Source organism: Triticum urartu, chromosome 7A (genome assembly GCF_056163025.1).
Source record: "Triticum urartu cultivar PI428250 chromosome 7A, HENAU_Tu73, whole genome shotgun sequence".
In the NCBI taxonomy this organism is placed as follows: Eukaryota; Viridiplantae; Streptophyta; class Magnoliopsida; order Poales; family Poaceae; genus Triticum; species Triticum urartu.
Genome location: NC_141879.1, coordinates 662,189,046 through 662,203,019, shown reverse-complemented (window position 1 = coordinate 662,203,019; position 13,974 = coordinate 662,189,046).

Sequence of the window (13,974 nt, the reverse complement as noted above, 5' to 3'; positions counted from 1 at the left end):
GCACTTTCACTTTGACAACAAGGATATATCTAAATGTTGTGCACCAGAAAAATAATCAAAAAAGGACAATTGTTTATACCATTGTCAGGAGGCCTTTGGAGAGTTCGATGTGCATGGATCTGGTGAACACAACCTCGATCTGCACAAATCAGGATTTGGTGGCCTCGATCTGCATGAATCCGGCTATGACAAGTTGGATCTATGGAAGGGACGGTCATGGCAGCGACACCATTGCTACAGATCGACACGCAGGGGAGGAGCAAAGACCAGCGACGACAACCTTGGTACCGGTGGTCGCCTGTAGGAGGGACACGGAAATCCTAAATTTTGACTACCAAGTCTTTGTGTTTATGCATAAATCCCGACCACCAAATTTTTGTGTTTATGCCTACAGATGTTTTCGGTTTCTTTTTCTGTACAATCATATATGATGCCATGTAATTTCGTACCAATTTTTTTGATGATATACTGTTTGATGCAGGAGCTTGATTTAATTTGTGCACGATCGATCATCTGTAAAAAAAATCATCTATGAAGGAAGGCAAGGAAAACTCCATTTAGCAAGGTCCATTGACATACAAGCATGTACACCATTTCAAGATATTACAAATATTGTTGTTTCCCGAAGATTATCGGAGGAGTAACATGGTATGGAGTTTGTACCTAATCAACATATATAACACTTCTTTATAGAATATTATATGTGAAAATGTGAACAGTTATAACTTAGTAAATAAGTGTTCACATGTTGCCTCCAAAAATCCACTTCAGCACAATACTTTCTTTAATATGTTAGCCATTCTGTTGCTAGAACTCGGTGCCCAATAAATCCATCTGTTGTATCTAGATATGTGAACACTTCCTTGACTGAATGTAAAAGTGTTGGGACAACAAATGCATCATTCTTCAGTCTCTCAGCCCTGAGATTTTAGTTATTATATATCAGTCTTCAGACCCTCTTGTTTTATTTTATTTTTCTCTTTGTCAATTAGTGTTTTTAGTCATATTCCCTCAAAAACAATCAATCCTTACTGTATTCTTTCTTCAATCTATTTTTTTCAATGATACGATCTCATTCCATAAATTGTAGGAATCGGTGTACAATATGGATGATGCATGTGTTGGAATTGGCACTTCTATCTCCACTGTACTGAAGGAGATCAAGCCCATTTCCATCAGCATCAACTGGAACTTTCCGTCGACTTGCATCCTTCCCCTTTTTTTCTCTCCCTGAGGTAAGTTGGCATGCTCCCTGTTCTTGCATAAGGACAATGAGATGGATATGGGTTTGGTATTACTGATGTTGATGAACTGCTCATTTGTCAGACTGTCAAACCAGATGAGCCTCAAAGGAACTAAGAGAAATCACTATTCATTTACCAGTCTTGTCATTCTCCGTATTGTAAATTTTTCATTCGATTGATGCTTGAATGTATTCATAGACAAAATAACATGTTTGTTGATCAGCTATGATATGTGTTTCCACTGGCCACTTGCCGCTTTCTAAGGGGCAGATTTTAGCTTGAGAAGATTTTTGTGGAAACATAGCTGTGCTCTTGCTCTGATGGAAATTCAGAGTAGGGTGTTCCAAACTAGATTGACACACATAGGAATTTGTGACCGAGCTTTATGCTCTTCACCTATCCTAGAACTTGCATTTTTTGTGTGTTGCTATCTGTCCATTAATCAGTATTCTAGCTGAAAGTTTTAGAGTTGTCAATTATTTTGAAACTCAGTTCACATAGTAGCGGGTCCTTTTTTGGGATATATTTGTTGTGTCTTTTCCCCATTTTGTCTTATATTTTGTCATACATAGTTCAATTAGCTAATTGTCATTATGCCATAGCTAACTTGTGCAACCTATTGCCGCTCCACCATAGGTCACATGACCATTCTTCATACACCGCTTCACTAGGACTAACGCAGAACTACAGATGATGGTATGTATGTTTTCACCATTTTCTCAGTTGGTCTTTTTGTTTAGACACCCAGAATGGCCAACCTAATATTTTGTGTGTGTGTACATTATGGGGCACCCAGAAAATTCCAAAAGAAGTTGCCTCTTGTTTGAACACCCCGAAGCATGGGCTGGCGAGATTAAGGTTGGGCAAAGAGAGCTTCAGGAGGACCGAGTATGACACCTCACTTGTCGATCGCTTATTCTTCAAGCAAGGATGGAAGAAGTTCCTCACGAGACATGACATGAGGTTGGCACTACGGTACTAATTACATTTAAGACCATCGCCAGAAATGAGTTGGAGATTACAGTCATCCTTTCATGTCCTTTGAGAAGTTGAAGATCATGTTGGACGAGTTTCGGGCTTTCATGAGTTATTTAATTATTTCTCTGTGTCTTTTTTTAATCATGGAGGAGAACTACATGTGAACTTTATAGATACAAGAAGAAAAGGGCAAAGGCCCGTACAAAGTTCAATTCCAATTATGTTTATTTTGTTTCTTCTTTGTCTACATAATGGGTTTTAAACTATGTTTTGTGAATCGGATGTATATAGACATGTTTTAGTGTGTTTGTTCACTTATTTCAATCCAAATGTAGTATATATTAAAATATTCGAACACATGTTATATTTGTGAATGTATGGTTATAATATTAGGCAAGACGTGCGTTGCACGTGCATATTTACTAGTTACAACTTGACATGTAAAACCTGTGTACAAGAAAAATCTTTGGAAACTCAGGCTGGCAGTTAGCTATGAAGCATATCCATCTTATTACAACATGATTATGATGTAATCCTACTGTACTTGTCTAACACAAGCACAAAATCAAACTCACAACACAAGAACTTGAATCAAACTCTTGTAAATCAATATCAGAAAAGAAAGAGGAAATAGCTGGTTCGAACGAGCAGGTCAGCAGACAACGACACTTGCAGGTATTTCCCTGGGTACTATTTCTCTACTTCATCGGGATACAAAGACGCATCAGCATGCACTAAGTATGTCATCTTTGCCAAGGCAGGCACACATGAAGTCCTGTCTTTTATTTTTGTTGGACAATGTCTCATCTTGTTGATGCACGTGAATTTCACGTGCATGCTTACTAGTACTCTATTGTAGCAAATCACTAAAATTATTATTCAACATTGCATACTAAATGCCTCTGCATATTTAATAGTCCTATCCTCAAATAGAATCATTAAAGAAGCAAACATATGCAAACAATGCAAACATAACAGCAATCTGCCTAAACAGGATAGTCTGTAAAGAATGCTGCAACATCCATACTTCCCTAGCTTCAAAAATTATTAAAGAAAATCCCCACTGTAGTAAATTTATCAGAGCTTAATATGCAAAAGGTTTCAACATTTTATCACATTCTGACTTTTCTAGGGAATTATTGCAACAGCGGTAAACTTTTTATTTTTAAACAGCAACATGTATACTTGTAACATAGGCATAGTAAAGGCTATAAATGCCACTTTTATTGAAATAAAAGATGCAATACAATATTCTAAATAACAGCAAGCAAATCCTAACAGAATAAATTGACGCTCCAAGCAAAACACATATCATGTGGCAAATAAAAATATAGCTCCAAGTAAAGTTACCGATGAACGAAGACGAAAGAGGGGATGCCTTCCGGGGCATCCCCAAGTTTAGGCTCTTGGTTGTCCTTGAATGTTACCTTGGGGTGCCTTGGGCATCCCCAAGCTTAGGCTCTTACCACTCCTTGTTCCATAGTCCATCGAATCCTTACCCAAAACTTGAAAACTTCACAACACAAAACTTAACAGAAAACTCGTAAGCTACGTTAGTATAAGAAAGTAAATCACCACTTCAAGGTACTGTAATGAACTCATTTTTTATTTATATTGGTGTTAAACCTACTGTATTCCAACTTCTCTATGGTTTATAAACTATTTTACTAGCCATAGATTCATCAAAGTAAGTAAACAACACATGAAAAACAGAATCTGTCAAAAACAGAACAGTCTGTAGTAATCTGGATCAAAAGTATACTTCTGGAACTTATAAAATTCTCAAATAAATTGCTGGACCTGAGGAATTTATCTATTAATCATCTGCAAAAAGAATTAACTAAATATGACTCTCCAAATAAAAATGGCAGCAATTCTCGTGAACGCTAAAGTTTCTGTTTTTGACAGCATGATCAACAAGACTTTTCCCAAGTCTTCCCAAAGGTTCTACTTGGCACAAACACTAATTAAAAGCATAAAACCACATCTAAACAGAGGCTAGATAATTTATTTATTACTAAACAGAAACAAAAAGCAAGGAACGAAAATAAAATTGGGTTGCCGCCGAACAAGCGCTATCGTTTAACGCCCCTAGCTAGGCATGATGATGTCAATGATGCTCACATAAAAGATAAGGATTGAAACATAAAGAGAGCATCATGAAGAATATGACTAGCACATTTAAGCCTAACCCACTTCCTATGCATAGGTATTTTGTGAGCAAACAACTTATGGGAACAATAATCAACTAGCATAGGAAGGCAAAACAAGCATAACTTCGAAACTTTAAGCACGGAAACTTGATATTATTGCAATTCCTACAAGCATATATTCCTCCCTCATAATAATTTTCAGTAGCATCATGAATGAATTCAACAATATAACCAGCACCTAAAGCATTCTTTTCATGATCTACAAGCATATAAATTTTACTACTCTCCACACAAGCAAAATTCTTCTTATGAATGATAGTGGGAGCAAACTCAACAAAATAACTATCATGTGATTGAAAATTAAGATCAAGATGAAAAGTTTCATGGTTATCATTGTTCTTTAAATCATACGTGTCATCACAATAATCATCATAGATAGGAGGCATGCTTTCATCATAATAAATTTGCTCATCAAAGCTTGGGGGACAAAAAATATCATCTTCATCAAACATAGCTTCCCCAAGCTTGTAGCTTTGCATATCATTAGGATCATGGATATTCAAGAATTCATACTAACAACATTGCAATCATGCTCATCATTCAAATATTTAGCGCCAAACATTTTATAGATTTATTCTTCTAGCACTTGAGCACAATTATCCTTCCCATCATACTCACGAAAGATATTAAAAAGGTGAAGCGTATGAGACAAACTCAATTCCATTTTTTTATAGTTTTCTTTTATAAACTAAACTAGTAATAAAACAAGAAAGTAAAAGACTCGATTGCAAGATCTAAAGATATACCTTCAAGCACTCACCTCCCCGGCAACGGCGCCAGAAAAGAGCTTGATGTCTACTACACAATCTTCTTCTTGTAGACGTTGTTGGTGTTGGGTTTCGTAGTAATTTCAAAAAAATTCCTACGCACACGCAAGATCATGTGATGCATAGCAACGAGAGGGGAGAGTATTTTCTACGTACCCAACGCAGACCGACTGCGGAAGCGCTGACACGACGTAGAGGAAGTAGTCGTACGTCTTCACGATCCAACCGATCAAGCACCGAAACTACGACGCCTCCGAGTTCGAGCACACGTTCAGCTCGATGACGATCCCCGGACTCCGATCCAGCAAAGTGTCGGGGAAGAGTTCCGTCAGCACAACGGCGTGGTGACGATCTTGATGAACTACAGCAGCAGGGCTTCGCCTAAACTCCGCTACAGTATTATCGAGGAATATGGTGGCAGGGGGCACCGCACACGGCTAAGGAATAGATCACGTGGATCAACTTGTGTGTTTCTGGGGTGCCTCTGCCTCGGTATATAAAGGAGCCAAGGGGGAGGGGGGCGTCGGCCAGGAGGAGGGCGCAGGAGGAGTCCTACTCCTTCCGGGAGTAGGACTCCCCCCCCCAATCCTATTCCAACTAGGATTCCCAAGGGGGAAAGAGGGAGAGGGGTGGCCGGCCACCTCTCCTAGTCCTAATAGGACTAGGGGAGGGGGGAGGCGCGCAGCCCTTATGGGCAGCCCTTTCATCTTTCCACTAAGGCCCACTAAGGCCCATATGATTCCCGGTGGGTTCCGGTAACCTCCCGGTAACCCGGTAAAATCCCGATTTCACCTGGAACACTTCCGATATTCAAATATAGGCTTCCAATATATCAATCTTTACGTCTCGACCATTTCGAGACTCCTCGTCATGTCCGTGATCACATCCGGGACTCCGAACAACCTTCGGCACATCAAAATGCATAAACTCATAATATAACTGTCATCGTAACCTTAAGCGTGCGGACCCTACGGGTTCGAGAACAATGTAGACATGACCGAGACACGTCTCCGGTCAATAACCAATAGCGGGACCTGGATGCCCATATTGGCTCCTACATATTCTACGAAGATCTTTATCGGTCAGACCGCATAACAACATACGTTGTTCCCTTTGTCATTGGTATGTTACTTGCCCGAGATTCGATCGTCGGTATCCAATACCTAGTTCAATCTCGTTACCGGCAAGTCTCTTTACTCGTTCCATAATACATCATCTTACAACTAACATATTAGTTGTAATGCTTGCAAGGCTTATGTGATGTGTATTACCGAGAGGGCCCAGAGATACCTCTCCGACAATCAGAGTGACAAATCCTAATCTCGAAATACGCCAACCCAACATCTACCTTTGGAGACACCTGTAATGCTCCTTTATAATCACCCAGTTACGTTGTGACGTTTGGTAGCACCCAAAGTGTTCCTCCGGCAAACGGGAGTTGCATAATCCCATAGTCATAGGAACATGTATAAGTCATGAAGAAAGCAATAGCAACATACTAAACGATCGGGTGCTAAGCTAATGGAATGGGTCATGTCAATCAGATCATTCAACTAATGATGTGACCTCGTTAATCAAATAACAACTCATTGTTCATGGTCAGGAAACATAACCATCTTTGATTAACGAGCTAGTCAAGTAGAGGCATACTAGTGACACTTTGTTTGTCTATGTATTCACACATGTATTATGTTTCCGGTTAATACAATTCCAGCATGAATAATAAACATTTATCATGATTATAAGGAAATAAATAATAATTTTATTATTGCCTCTAGGGCATATTTCCTTCAGTTGGGCCTCCAAGTGCAGAGGTTTGTAGGACAGTAGCAAATTTCCCTCAAATGGATGACCTAAGGTTTATCAATTCGTAAAAGGCGTAGGATGAAGATGGTCTCTCTCAAGCAACCCTGCAACCAAATAACAAATAGTCTTTTGTGTCCCCGACACAACCAATACAATGGTAAATTATATAGGTGCACTAGCTCGGAGAAGAGATGGTGATACAAGTGCAATATGGATAGTAGATAAAGCTATTTGTAATCTGAAATTATAAAAACAGCAAGGTAACTAATAATAAAAGTGAGCGTAAACGGTATTGCAATGTGTGGAAATAAGGCCTAGGGTTCATAATTTCACTAGTGTAAGTTCCATCAACAATACTAACATAATTGGATCATAAAACTATCACTCAACATGCAACAAAGAGTCACTCCAAAGTCACTAATAGCAAAAAACGAATGAAGAGATTATGATAGGGTACGAAACCACCTCAAAGTTATTCTTTCCAATCAATCCGTTGGGCTATTCCTATAGGTGTCACAAACAGCCCTAGAGTTCGTACTAGAATAACACCTTAAAATAGAAATCAACCAAAACCTTAATGTCACCTAGATACTCCAATGTCACCTTAAATATCCGTGGGTATGATTATATGATATGCATCACACAATCTCAGATTCATCTATTCAACTAACACAAAGGACCTCAAAGAGTGCCCCAAAGATCTACCGGAGAATCACGACGAAAATGTGTACCAACCCCTATGCATAGGTTCATGAACCCGCAAGTTGGTCACCTTAACATACATCAAGTGGCACGCGGTATCCCATTGTCACCACAGATATCCACGACAAGATATACATCAAGTGTTTTCAAATCTTTAAAGACTCAATCCGATAAGATAACTTCAAAGGGGAAACTCAATTCATTACAAGAGAGAAGAGGGGGGAAGAAAAATCATAGGATCCAAATATAATAGCAAAGCTCGCGATACATCAAGATTGTATCATCTTAAGAACACGAGAGAGAGAGAGAGATCAAAGACATAGCTACTGGTACATACCCTCAGCCCCGAGGGAGAACTACTCCCTCCTCGTCATGGAGAGCACCGGGATGATGAAGATGGCCACCGGAGAAGGATTGCCCCCTCCGGCAGGGTGCCGGAACGGGTCTAGATTGGTTTTCGGTGGCTACGGAGGCTTTTGGCGGAGGAACTCCCGATCTATCTTGCGTTCTGGAAGTTTTAGGTCACGTGGGTATATATGGGTGCAGGGAGGACGTCGGAGGAGCCACGGGGGTCCCACGAGACAGGGGGAGCGCCCTAGGGGGGCGCCCCCACCCTCGTGAGCACCTCGTTCCTTCCTTGACGTAGGGTCCAAGTCCATCGGGTGTGTTTCCTTCCAAAAATAACTTCTCTAGTTGATTTCGTTCCGTTTCGACTCCGTCTGATATTCATTTTCTTCAAAACACTGAAATAGGCATAAAACAGCAAATCTGGGCTGGGCCTCCGGTTAATAGGTTAGTCCCAAAAATAATATTAAAGTGGAAAATAAAGCCCAAAACAGTAGATAATATAGTATGGAGCAATCAAAAATTATAGATACGTTGGAGACGTATCACGGGCCCACTAATCAGTCAGTGAAAGCATCATTTTTTAAGCACGCGCGCGGCGGGGGTCGACCTCATTCACTTCTTACGTCCACATCTGGCCCCTCACGAGGAGCAACGGCGTTCGGGTGTCGACGCCGTCCCGCCGCCGTTCCCACCGCCGCCCCCGCAGGTAGAGCCGGAGGACATGGAGGCGGAGGCGGAGTACCAAGCCGCCCTCGAGGAGGCCCTGCAGCACGCGCTGGAGGCTAGCCGCCTCGAGGAGGGCACGCACTGGGATGGGCTGGAGCAACCCCTTGCCTTGTCGGCGTTGGGGGACTCCGTCCACACCCCGCTGTTCGTGCCGCCACCGCCACCGTCGCCGCCCGTCCAGCTCAAGCCGAAGCCGACGCGGAAGCGCTCCCCGCCTCCACCCACTTGGCCGGACGAGGCCTACTGGGCCAGTACCGTGAGTGGGTGAGCGCGCCTCCCGTCCACTTCGTCGCGACGCCGGCGCAGGAGGCGGCCCACCTCGAGCGCTGGAAGGCGCACTGGCTCCGCCAGGAGCAGATGCGCTATTAGGCCATGCCCCAACGCGACGCGGAGGCGCTCCGACTCGAGGAGGAGGAGGAGCGCGCGCGGCTACAATGCCGCCGCCCCAGCAGACGTCGGAGGAGACTGTCCTGGCAGCGTACCAGGCGGCGTTCGGGTGGGCTGGCCCTGCTCCCGTCTTCATCGACCTCACCAGCGATGGCGTCGGCGGCGTTGACGACAAGGACAAGTGCAAGGCCGACGACGTCTAAGGCAGCGTGCGGGGCGGCAGCAGGCGGTCGCAGACTTTTTTATATATTTTAGTTAATGTTTAATTAACTTTAAGTGGACTTTGGTCGGCGTTTGACCGGTCACTTATGTTTAATTATGTTTATTTTGTGCGAGTTTTTTTTCACGCAGGCACATTTGGGTCAGCCTCCCCGTTAAGATGTCAAGTGGACCCATTTCAGAATGCGAACGCGCACGTTTGCCTAGTCGATCTAAACGGATAAAAAATAAATAAAGCGCGCATCTGTTTGGGTCGCCCCATTAAAGTTACTCTTAGTCAGTCAAAAAATCTAGGTCGAGAAAAACAATTAACCTGTGGGTTGTTGGTATCAAACATGGCCTGGGCTATTCGGGAGGAATTAGACCGACGAAAAGTGACCCTTTTGTACTCTTTCTCGTGTTATTAAATGAAATGATGGCTTTTCAGTTTCGATGAATGTGTTTGGCAATCTCCGATTCAGGTGATCTCCGCGACCAGTGCATCGATATCAGTTGTGGCGGAAAGGCCCGAAGTTTGACAGCATGAGTAAGGACATCTCTAACCGTAACCTGTAAATTTTCTTCCGTATCTTGTCACGAATAAGGGAGGTAGTCTATGGACATGAATGTAAGAAAACGCCATCCAACCATAGCCTATATTTTAAACTCTTTCAATAATCGGATGAAACTCATGCAAACAAGATGGATTTCATATAAACATAACTAATTTCATACAAACTAGACGGAACAGTTACATTTTGGACATATTTTTCCATGTATCTTCCCTTTGTCCAGCTACCTCACTCATCAAAGCAGTAAAGAGGGTGCTTCAGCCAAAGAGGAAGCATGCTTCCGTGGAGCTTAGGCAGGTGTCTAGAATGATCTGAGATAAAGGAGAACCGGCCGGGTCAACGACGGTGGCCTTCCTGGGACCCAAGCGTTGGCGGCCTCCCGTGTTCTACTTCCCCTTGATGATGGCGGCGGGCGCGGACATGCGGGCCGCCACCTTGTCGACATCCGCACAGCCGGGTTCTTTCTTTACGTGCATGGCGGCGCTACGCGCGCCTGGACGGCAGATAGTGCGGTCGCAGGCACTGGATGCAGCGATGTCCATGCCGCCGTGCGGGATGGAGCAACTCGTCACTCCTCCGCAAGCTGGCTTCGAGCAGCGAGTTACTGAACCACGCGCCGGCTTGGGATTGCAATTGACTCCGTCGAGATAGGCGAGAGAGGTGGAGCAGCGAGCTGCCTCGCTCATATCCGGCGGGCTCGGTGGGCCACGCAGCCGTGTTGTATGCCGGAGAACTGCGCTTCGAAAGCCGTCGAAAGATTGGAGAAAATGGAGGAGGCATGTTCAGCCGGGCGTGTAGCAGGCGGCGCCCTCGATCGGCGCGCCGCTTCAATGGCGGAGGCAGTGAGAGGTCGCGTCCGCCCTGATCCACCTTCAATGTGGAGAGGTGCGCTCTACAACGGCATGAATGCGAACAACTAGCGTAGGGCGAGAAGCGGCGCGGAAGAGGGGGAGGTGTTTTTGATGGGTCAGAGCAGTCATAAGCGGGTTTAGGAACGGTCAGGATTTTCGGAAACCTTCCTACATTTGTCTTCAGTTTGCGAAAAAAACGCGTCTGGATCGCGCCGTGGACCAATACAAGACCGCGTTTGATTGCTTCCCCGGCACGGACAATGTGGTCCGGATGGTTGCGGGGGGTTTGAAAGTCGACGTTGAAAATCCCCTAATGCTCGACTGGAAAAGCTAAAAGTCGCCAGCTTTTTTTTTACGAAAAAAACTCAAAGCTATTCATCTCGTTACAAACTCAGCCAAGACCTTGATCATTTGTTTAGTCCAGCTCAAATAAATAAATACTCAGTTAAGCCCGTTCAAATTTTCCTTTTTGAATTGTTTGGATTATTTTCAAGTGCTAAATGCATATCTAATGGTGGCCCACAGATTTTTTTTCGTATCCATCCGCAAACATAAATGCAGGAGGTGGTCATCCAACGCTGAACCATCTGTCATGTGAGCATCCTGTTAAATGCGCCTGCGGGAGCGCCGACGAGAGATTCTCATTACCTGTTCCGACGACGGGCCGGTCCGCTATCGGAAAGTCGATGATCATCGGGCAAGTCCAACAGGCCCTGTCCCTGTGGGCATTACTCTGAACGAAGACCCGCTGGCAGTCAAGCAAAAATCAAAGTGCAAGGTCAGGCCGTCCATGAATTGTTTACGCGTGCACAGCGCAACCCCTGGGCGGCGCGGGCCTCTCGATCCGTCTGCACATGACCGACCGATCGGCCAATTTAGCAGATGTTTGTTAATTTGATTGTCCAAGTACGTACTACGGCTGTTCGCACTACCGGCCGCCTACCCCCGTTGATCGGTCGATTGCCGTGTCCGTGTGCTATCACGTCGCCGGTCGCCCTGAGACGACCGCACATGCCCATGGTTCGAATCGCCGGCTGGCTGCTACCTAGCAACAAGAAATATAATTCAGTACTCACTCACCACAAGTCGGTAATTCACTGTCTAATCGCAGGTACTCCTTTTATTGAGACATTTATTTTGAGACAAAGGAAGTACTATATACAACGAGCTTGCATTGACCGCCAGAATACCGAATACTGGAGCGGTCTGGGAGGCATCTACCTATCTTCTCGAGTTACTATTTCCTCCGTTCCGAATTACTTGTTGCAAGTATGGATATATCTAGATATATTTTAATTTTAGATACATTCATTTCTACGACGAGTAATTTGGAACGGAGGAAGTACCTTCTAGAAGGCTAGAACCTCCACGTGCCGTGGAAACGTCGTGCTCGCCGGCCGACGCATCGTTTGTTTGTTAGTCGGTCAAATCCAGAGAAAAATTAACCTGTGGTGTACTGGTACCGAACCTGGCCTGGGCCGTCCGGGAGGATTTAGACCGATAAATAGCGACCCTTTTGTACCTTTCTCACGTTAGATGACTTTCCACTTTCGAATGTGTTTTGCGATCTACAACCCCACTAATCACGATGAGTCGATGAGTAGCATAGATCAGTTTAGCTATGCAATATGTCATGTAATACCACCTTCTAATTAATGTGGCTTGACACTCACAAAAGAAAATGTCACTTGTGGTTCATGATTGCACTGTTAAACTACTCATATTAATATTTTACAACGCCGATTTTGTACATACCATATTGTATCTGTACATGTTTGGAGAAAATTGACGACTCATAGAAGAACTTTTAGCGAACCGAGCTGAACTTGTCCTACTAGGTACATAGTTGGGACCTCTTTGATTCATGGGGATTTTTCTTTTTGCCACTTTATATTTTACCAATTTTCTTTATGTCATTCTATATTTTGACAGCTCACTTTTGCCATTCTTAACTTTTGACAATTATCACAATTGCCATTCCATGGCAAAAGCAAAATAATTTTATTTTATTTTTGCCACTCGTAGCTTTTGAAATGTATCACAATTGCCACTCTAAAAATTTTATTTTTGCCACGGGAATGGCAATTGTGATAATTGTCAAAAACTAAGAGTGGCAAAAGTGAAATGTCAAAATCTAGAGTGAAATAAAGAAAATTGACAAAATCTAAAGTGGCAAAAACAATTTTTTCCATCATTCATAGGATGAAAATAGAAAACAAAAACACAGAAAATGAGTGTCATAACACCTTCAATACTGCATGATTCATGAACGCGTGATTGCGCGCACTAAAAACTTATGATTCCTTAAATGACGATGGAGTGGATGCAAAATTTACTATGAAATCTGGTATAAATGAGTCCTAAGCAAAGTTAGTGACTGCAATCCTATGGATCAAGCGACGTACGTAGGATCCCCCATGGCTAGGTGAAGTTGAAGGTGGATGGGTCCTTCATGGACTAAGACGGAACCAGGGCGTCGGCGCTATGTGACGAGGTTGGGGCGATCATCATTTCCCCCAGTTGCACCTCTACTGGTATGCGCCTAGGCCCGGTCCTGATGGGGGGGCAGGGGGGGGGGGGGGCGCCCCGGGCCCCCAGAACGGAGGGGCCCCCATCAGGGACGCACGTGTTATAGAGATATAGGCCTGTTGCTGCGTGCATCTATATGAACTGAAAAAACGCACTGCCTTGCTGGCCCAAGTTTGGTACTATGCGAGGCTGGCTACAATTACGCATGGCCGTCGATCATGGATCGAATCAGCCTTTTGGAGAGGCGCGTCAGTTACGCACGCACACGAGGATCAGGATCACACGAGGAGAAACCACGGTCTCAGCCGCCGCCGCCAGACGCCGGATGGATTTCTCGTCTTCGCCTCGCGACCGCCAGAACAAGTTGAACTACGACGGAAGAGGGACGGCCAGCGAGCTAGAGCCTTGCAATCGCTACAATTTTAGCCGGAGATGCCCCCATCAACGATTCGACAAGTTGATTCTAGATAAGGTACTGTACCCTAGCGATTTTGCTTTTCCTACGATAATTGATACAAATTATAAATGATAATTAAGATTCCTCTTCATTATTTCATAGGGCATTGATAATTGATTGATCGGGCATGGTTAGCGTAGATTTTATAGGCTTTATCATTGAAATCAATGTGATAAATATTAAGAATTCTGTCAAG